Source organism: Psammomys obesus, unplaced genomic scaffold, assembly GCF_907164565.1.
Source record: "Psammomys obesus unplaced genomic scaffold, mPsaObe1.curated_primary_1811, whole genome shotgun sequence".
NCBI lineage: Eukaryota > Metazoa > Chordata > Mammalia > Rodentia > Muridae > Psammomys > Psammomys obesus.
In genome coordinates this window covers 19,570,817-19,578,029 of record NW_026585797.1, presented here as the reverse complement: position 1 = coordinate 19,578,029, position 7,213 = coordinate 19,570,817, and the positions used below count along the sequence as shown (strand labels likewise).

Genomic DNA, 7,213 nt, shown 5'->3' with positions numbered 1-7,213 from the left:
GTTTCTGATAACTGAATTGTCCTTTGTTTAATTTTGATGTTAATGGGGAAACCGAACTCCTCCCTGTCCCAAGAGAATCTAGGAGGGGCGGATCTCCAGAGATCACTCTTCCTAACTCTTGTTTTGTGAATTCTTTTGTTCAGGGTTTATTGAAACATCATAGAGTTGTTTTCTGAATGTACATGAACACATTTCTTTGGATTGAGATGGCAGATGCATTCTTTGTTGTTGTTCCTAAATTTTATTTATGAATTAATACAAAACATTCCAGACCAATGTGTCTTAATCCTCCTCCTCCTCTTCATCCTGGTTATTCTGGAAGTAACGCAATTCATAACTCTCTTTGCTGTTGGCGACAACACGCAACCAGTCTCGAAGATTGTTCTTCTTCAAATATTTTTTGGTGAGATATTTCAAATACCTTTTGGAGAAAGTTACCGCAGAGGTGACAGTGATCTTGCTCTTGCTCCGTTCGATGCTCACAACCCCTCCGCCAAGATTCCCAGCTTTCCCATTCACCTTGATTCTCTCCTGGAGGAACTGCTCAAAATTGGCAACGTCCATGATTCCATCTTCTACAGGATGGGTGCAGTCAAGGGTGAACTTCAAAACCTGCTTCTTTTTTTTTTTTTTTGCCCCCCTTGGCCACAAGTTTCTTCACTGGCGCCATGGTGGCAGAGGAGACAGGAAAGTGGCAGATGCATTCTTAACACAAAATGCCAAGTGAAATAGAACCACCAAGAAGGTCTGAGTTAGAATTCCCACTTCTCAAGTTCATTCTCTGTAATTTGACCTCAGACCAAGTGATCTGTGCGCTGAATAACAAGGATACAGTGAACTGCCTGTGATGTTCCCTGATAAGGCACAGCAATGGGTCAACTGAGGGATTCCTGTAGCTTCTCAGAAACCTGTTGGGGCCCTTGTTTCATTACTCCTTTTAATAAGATGAACACAAATGTCTTCCTTTCAGACAAGCCAGCTGGGAAGAAGGGTCCATTAGTACTTAGGGAATCTACTGTCATGTAAGCGATACTTGGCCTCTCCTCAGTTAACAATCGTCTTGGCCTCGCTGCCACCTAGTGATAGTTTCCTGGCCTTCCCCAGGCCGCTATAAGATAGAATGTTAACCATAGGCTCAGCTGGTTAGTTCTTGGTTGTCTGAAGGGGAACACAGCGCTCACCTAGATCCGTGAGCAAAGGCTGGCAGGTGCGCTCTGGGAATTGTGTCAGATTTGGAAAAGAACTGAAGGGTCAGGCTGTGGGGAGCCTTCAGGGTAGACTAGACTTCATACTCCACCAAACAGAAACACTGCGGAGATCCCAGTACAGTCCCCCAGCCCTCTGTACTTCCAGTAAGATAATAATTCTGTTGCTTTTCTCCCTTTGACCTGCCTACCTGCTTTTTTAAAAGTCATTTTTTTAATTTAAAATTCAAAATCCAGAATGAAGTTAAAATTAATATTCTTATATTGGTCTCTGTTTGGTGACATAGAGGTCACAGTTGGCTGAGATAATGGGTCTAGGTGTTAGAGCCTCCTGGCATCTCCAAAGACCCCTTCCTTATCTGGTTGGTGGATTTGAAAACTCTTATCCTGGGTTTCAGTGGCAGAGGATGGTTCTTTGCTTGTGACTTTGTTATTGTCTTATTTGTTTTGTTTTGTTGAGATAAGATCTCATTCTATAGAAAGGGCTGGCCTGGCATTCATGCTGTAATACAGGCAATCCCCCTGTCTCAGCCTACCAAATGCTGGGAGCCACCACACCTAGCTAGAATGTTGTTTTCAGAGGTTGTGAGGTTTGGCAAAGACAGAGACACAGAGAGACTGGAAGAGGAAGCAATAGTTTGGATTCAGAACATTTGAAATCTCCCCCAGCAGGCTGAGAGGGTCATCCTTTCGGCAGATCTTTCAGGCAGATCCCAAACAACAATCACTCCCAACCATAATTCCTGCATTCCCTTACTTGTGCATTGCTTTTCATTCCTTGTGGTCAGCATTTAGCCTTTCAAACTCTGTGGTATGCGAACAGCTTTACTACTTCAGGCCTTCTTGTTTAGAAGTAAGTCATAATTAACTTTGTTTTGGAACTTTCTTTATGGCCTAAGGACTGGCAACTTTATTCCTGTCAAGGGATAGCTGAAGGATGGAGAGAAATAACACATGCAAAGCTGTGTTCAGTTTTAATGTAAGGAGAGGTGGTTTGTGTGTACAAGTACAGATGTTTCATCCGTCTTTAATGGCTTCAGACTTCAAAGAAAAGCATGTCTACCTAACATTTTCCAACTGATTCCAAAGCCCAAACTATATCCAACTTTCATGGAAGAAACTGAAGGGCCAGTTTGCTTCCTTAACACGATAATAGGTTCTAGTTGGAAGAAACACCGCAGTGGCTATAGATAGGAATGTTTTAATACCTTTGCCAAGAGTAGGGCTTATATGAAAGAAAATATTAATTTTCTCTTTATAAATCTTTCTCTCCATTGATGGGGATAGAAGGTCTAAGACTCTGGATGCCTTAGCTACAGTGATGCAATGGGGTATCCTTGAAGGCTGTCTTCAGTTGCTCTCTGAACATCATGCTGAAGGCAACACTTTGGGTGCCTGGGAAAGGAAGGCCTTCTATACTCATGGCAGGGGTCTAAGTCCTCAACATACTGATCTCAGTGTGCACTATGTCAACCAGAAGCACCAAGGAACACAGAAAACTAGGGCATAGCAAAATGTATCAAGGCAGGGGTATAGACTAGTCATCAAAATACAACTGTAATTTTTTTAACTAGATCATACTTTGTTACATATAGCTACAAAATATCTTACTAATATTTTAATTATCTTTTAGAAATGAGGCTACATTATTCTTTACTGATTGTAAAAGCAACATATCTTCATTAGAACTTTACAAAGTCCATGAAAGTGTGGCAAAGAAGATGAAAGTTTAGCTTTCTACTAGACAAGGATGGTCATTTTGCCCTATATGTTATTTCTTACTGATTTTATTTTCTATTTTGCTTGTTACAAACATCAGGATAACTTCACATGTGCATTCTTATATCACTAATATTTCCCTAATTGTAACACAAGGCTGCTAGCACATCACTGGTGCTTAAGATTATTTAGCACTGATAGCATGTTCCATATATGGTCTTCATGAGGCCCTCAGACCAGTGACACCGTTGGAGCCTGCAGGAGTTTGGGTTGGGCTCCGTGGCTCTCTAGCGGAAGTGCTTCTGTTTGGCTTTTTGTTTTTACTTACTCTCTGTAGCTCACCTTGAAAATGAGATTGAACAGCGAGCTGATAGAATTGTCGTGAAGATGAAATGTGTTGGCGTCCATTCGTCAGAGCCTTTACAACACCACCCATCGCAACGTAACCACTTGGCATTATGCATGCTTCATATCCTGGTAGGCCACTTTTCATGTCGATCAATAAAACTCAAGCTATTATATCCATCAGTACCGGAGACTGAACTCAGGGGTTTACATAGCCTAGCGGGGAAGCTAGTTAGTTACACCCTCAGCCCTGTGACTCCTTTATCTGCCAGTCTTCGACTATTTTCCTTAGAAGCGGAACTACAGAGTCAAAGGATTTCAGTATGTGACTTCCTGACTTGTGGAAAGAGTCTGAGATTTCCCTTTTCCATTTCAGTCTACCGGCTCACCTACTTCATGGTGCTATTCATAGCACTTGGAATAAGTATTTAAAACATTTAATAATAAAATCACAGTAAATCTTAACTTGTTTGCATTTCTTGGAATTCCATTTTAGAAAATCTTTTAAAATATATTTTATGCGTTTTTTTTTCCCCCTTGGTAAGGTAAATTGTCTCTCTCTTTCGCTTGCTCTCTTTCTTTCTCTCTTTCTTTTTGAGACAGTATTTTTCTGTGTAATAGTCCTGGCTGTCCTGGACTCATTTTGTAAACCAGTCTGGACTTGAACTCATGAAGATCTGTCTGCCTCTGCCTCCTGAGCGCTTGGATTAATGGCGTGTGCCACCACACCTGGCATAAGATATCTGGCCTCGAACACTTGTGATCCTCCTGCCTTCACCTCCTTCAGCAAATCCTACCTTCTTGGCATATTGGGATGTCAACTTGTGATTTGCTATATTTTGGGTGGTTATTTTCCTTTAAAAAAATTAGAAGGGTACTTATTATGGGACATGTATTTACGTTTTAAAGCGGTATTTGCAGGTCTTTTCCTCCACACTCCTTTTTATCCTATACTAGCTTTTATGCTCAGGATATTGAATGATATCAACCTCCTCATTCATGTTTTCTTCTAGGCGTTTTCTTAAACACTAGCTTAGCTACGTACGGGGTGACAGTAATTTGAAGACCGATAGTGTATGTTCTTTCCTTCCCCCTGCCGGGGGTATTTTGAGAATAGAGGCTCACTGTATAATCCAAGCTGTCTTCAAATTCATAACTCTTCTTTCTCTGCTTTCCAAGAGCTGAGATCACAGTTCTGTGCCACTACACCAAGGTAGGCTGCCATTTTCATAGAAATATTTATTAATTAAGCTCTGTTTCTTTTTGGTCGACTTGATACAGCCTGGAGTCATCTGAGAAGAGGGTAGCACAGCTGAGAAAGTGCCCTGTGAGGTTGGCCCATGGGTAAGCCTGTGGGACGCTTTCTTGATTGATGGTTGATGTGGAAGGCGCAGCGCACTATCTCAGTGCCGTCTCTGGGAAGGTGGTCCTGAGGTGCAAAAAGCAGCAGGCTGTGGGCATGGAGGGCATGCTGTAAACCCCAGCACTTGGGAGGCAGAGACAGGTGGATGTTGGTAATTTGAGGCCAGTCTGGTCTACACAGCAAGTTCCACACCAGTCAAGCCTACATAGTGAAATGCTGACTCACACAAACAATGAAGCCAACTGAGCAAGCCCAGAAGAACAAGCCTAGGAGCAACATTTCCCACAGCCGCTGCTGCAGTGCCTGACTCCAGGTTTCTCCTTAAGTTCGTGCTATGACTTCCCTCAGCGAAGGACTGTGAAGTGGAAGAATAAGTTGAAGTAAACTTTTTCATGCTCAGTGGTCTTTATCATAGCAACAGAGAGTAAACTAAGCCTCTTCTCATTAACTTAGGAACTCTTCTCAATAATGTGTTAAGAGTATAAACATATCCTTTTAATTTGGAAGTATGTATCACCCTGGTTCTGTAGTATTTTCCTTCCTTACCTACTGGTTCACCATTGCGACTTTACCTTCCCGCGTTTCTTTGCATAGCTCAGAGTACTTTATTTTTGTGTCAGAAATTAAGGCAGAGAAGTTCTCAGATCTTTTCTAATCTCTCTGTTCTGCTTGCCTCTCCTGCACATCCGGGAAATCCAATTTTCACCCTCAGCTTCCTTTGTGTCTGACCTTGCGTTCTCGTTCAAGCTACAAAGACATAAGGTTATTCGGGAAAATCTTGGTGAGATGTCATAGTTTGGTTTTGGTAGCAGATTGTAGTCTATTGTAGGGAAAAGATTTATAATCCTATTGTCATTCTTTTCACCTAACAAATCACAAGCAGGAGACTTAAAGCTTCCATTTCCTGTGGCGATGTGAGTCGTACATTATTCCTCAAACCTTGTGATTCACAGGTAGGAGTCCCTGTGTATTTGGAAGTAGCTTTCTGTACCCTATCAGATCCAGCTCATTGCAGTAGCTTGTGGAAGAATATGAGTACCAATATGGACGCTCCACACTGGAGGGCTGCTCCCTCCTTCTCTTTATGTGGCCCACAGTGGGCATAGCTTCATCAGGAAGTCTACTTCCTAGGATTATGAGCTATTTTATTTCACTATATAAATGCTTCAAAATGCAGAACACATCTTGCTTGATACACACAGCCCCTTTCAACACTTTCAAAGGATGAGCTCTTTACTCTCATCTTTGAGAATGACACACCTGATTAAGAGTCAAACTTGTATGGGGTGGGCAGTATTCAGTCCTCCAGTGGTTTATCAAATGACAGCAGGTATTTTGCCATTAGAGCTCTGTGCTGTGGCAAAAAAAAAAAAAAAAAAAAAAAAAAAAAAAAAAAAAAAAAAAAAAATCAACATTTAGCTCGTGCTTCGTTCTGGAGCTTAGAGCTTGGTTTTAGAGCTATGGCAAAGCCATGGTAGGAGTACATGATGGAACAAAACTGTTCCCCTCACAGCATATGAAAGAGAGGCAGTGAAAGCAAGAGAAAGAGACAGAGGGGTGAGGCCTTGATCTGTCAGTCCCAGGCTTGGACCTAGTGGCCCCATTTGCTGTCACCTGACCCCATCTCTTAAAAGGTTCTATGACCTTTCAGACACTTCAGATCCAAACATAGCATCCAAACATGTGGAGGCCAGCCATGGGCTGGCAAGGTGCCTCCGTGGGTAAAAACACCTGCTACCAGGCCTTGTGGCCTGAGTTTGATCCTTAGGACCCATGTGATGGGAAGAATCAACTAACTCCTACAAGTTGTGCTCTGACTTACACAGGTACAATGTGGCATGCACAGACTTCTGCTCCCCTCACCAAGATAAATAAGTGAAAAAAAAATCATAACTAAAGCCGAAGTTGGTTTCATATTTTGAGGAAATACACAGTTAATGAAACAGCACCCACGTGCTGCCTCTTAGTATTCTCTTTCTGTTTGAGTCTTTTCTCTCTTACCCTCATTTCCACTAAGTTTCTCTCTTGCCAGCTCCCATGGATTAGTCACTATTGCCAAATTCTCAGTCTCTATTGTCACTGTTTGGCAATCATTTGATGTCTGTAGTAGTCAAACTTCAGTTGGATAGTTCACATTTATTATGAAACAATTTTATGATATTATTTGTTCTCATTCCCCCCCCCCCCTTTTTTTGCCAATTATACAATGAGTGCTAGAGAGGACCTTGCCTTCTATGCAAAGTTTCAGCAAAAGCAATTTGATAGAATGACTAGATTTTTTTTTAAATATGTGTGTGTATCTGTGCATGTATGTACATGGGTGCTGTGTATTTATTTGTGAAAGTGTATATTCATGCGTGGGCACGTGCAGGTAAAGGTCCAGAGGCCAACACAGGGTATCCTCTTTGATTACTCTACTCTCTATTTTTTTTAAGGAGTGCTTTTTCACTGAACTTTTAACTCACGGATTTGGTTAGCTTGACTGGTCAATAAACTTCAAGGACCTGTTTATGCCTGACCCTAAGCTTCAAGGACCTGCCTAGGCCTGTTCCCTAACCTTCAAGAACCTGCCTAGGCCTGT

General features: G+C 41.9%; 1 pseudogene; it reads right to left on the bottom strand.

Moving 5' to 3' along the window:
- Positions 1-282: 282 nt before the first annotated feature.
- Positions 283-670, bottom strand: LOC129670817 (60S ribosomal protein L22-like; annotated as a pseudogene).
- Positions 671-7,213: the final 6,543 nt, after the last annotated feature.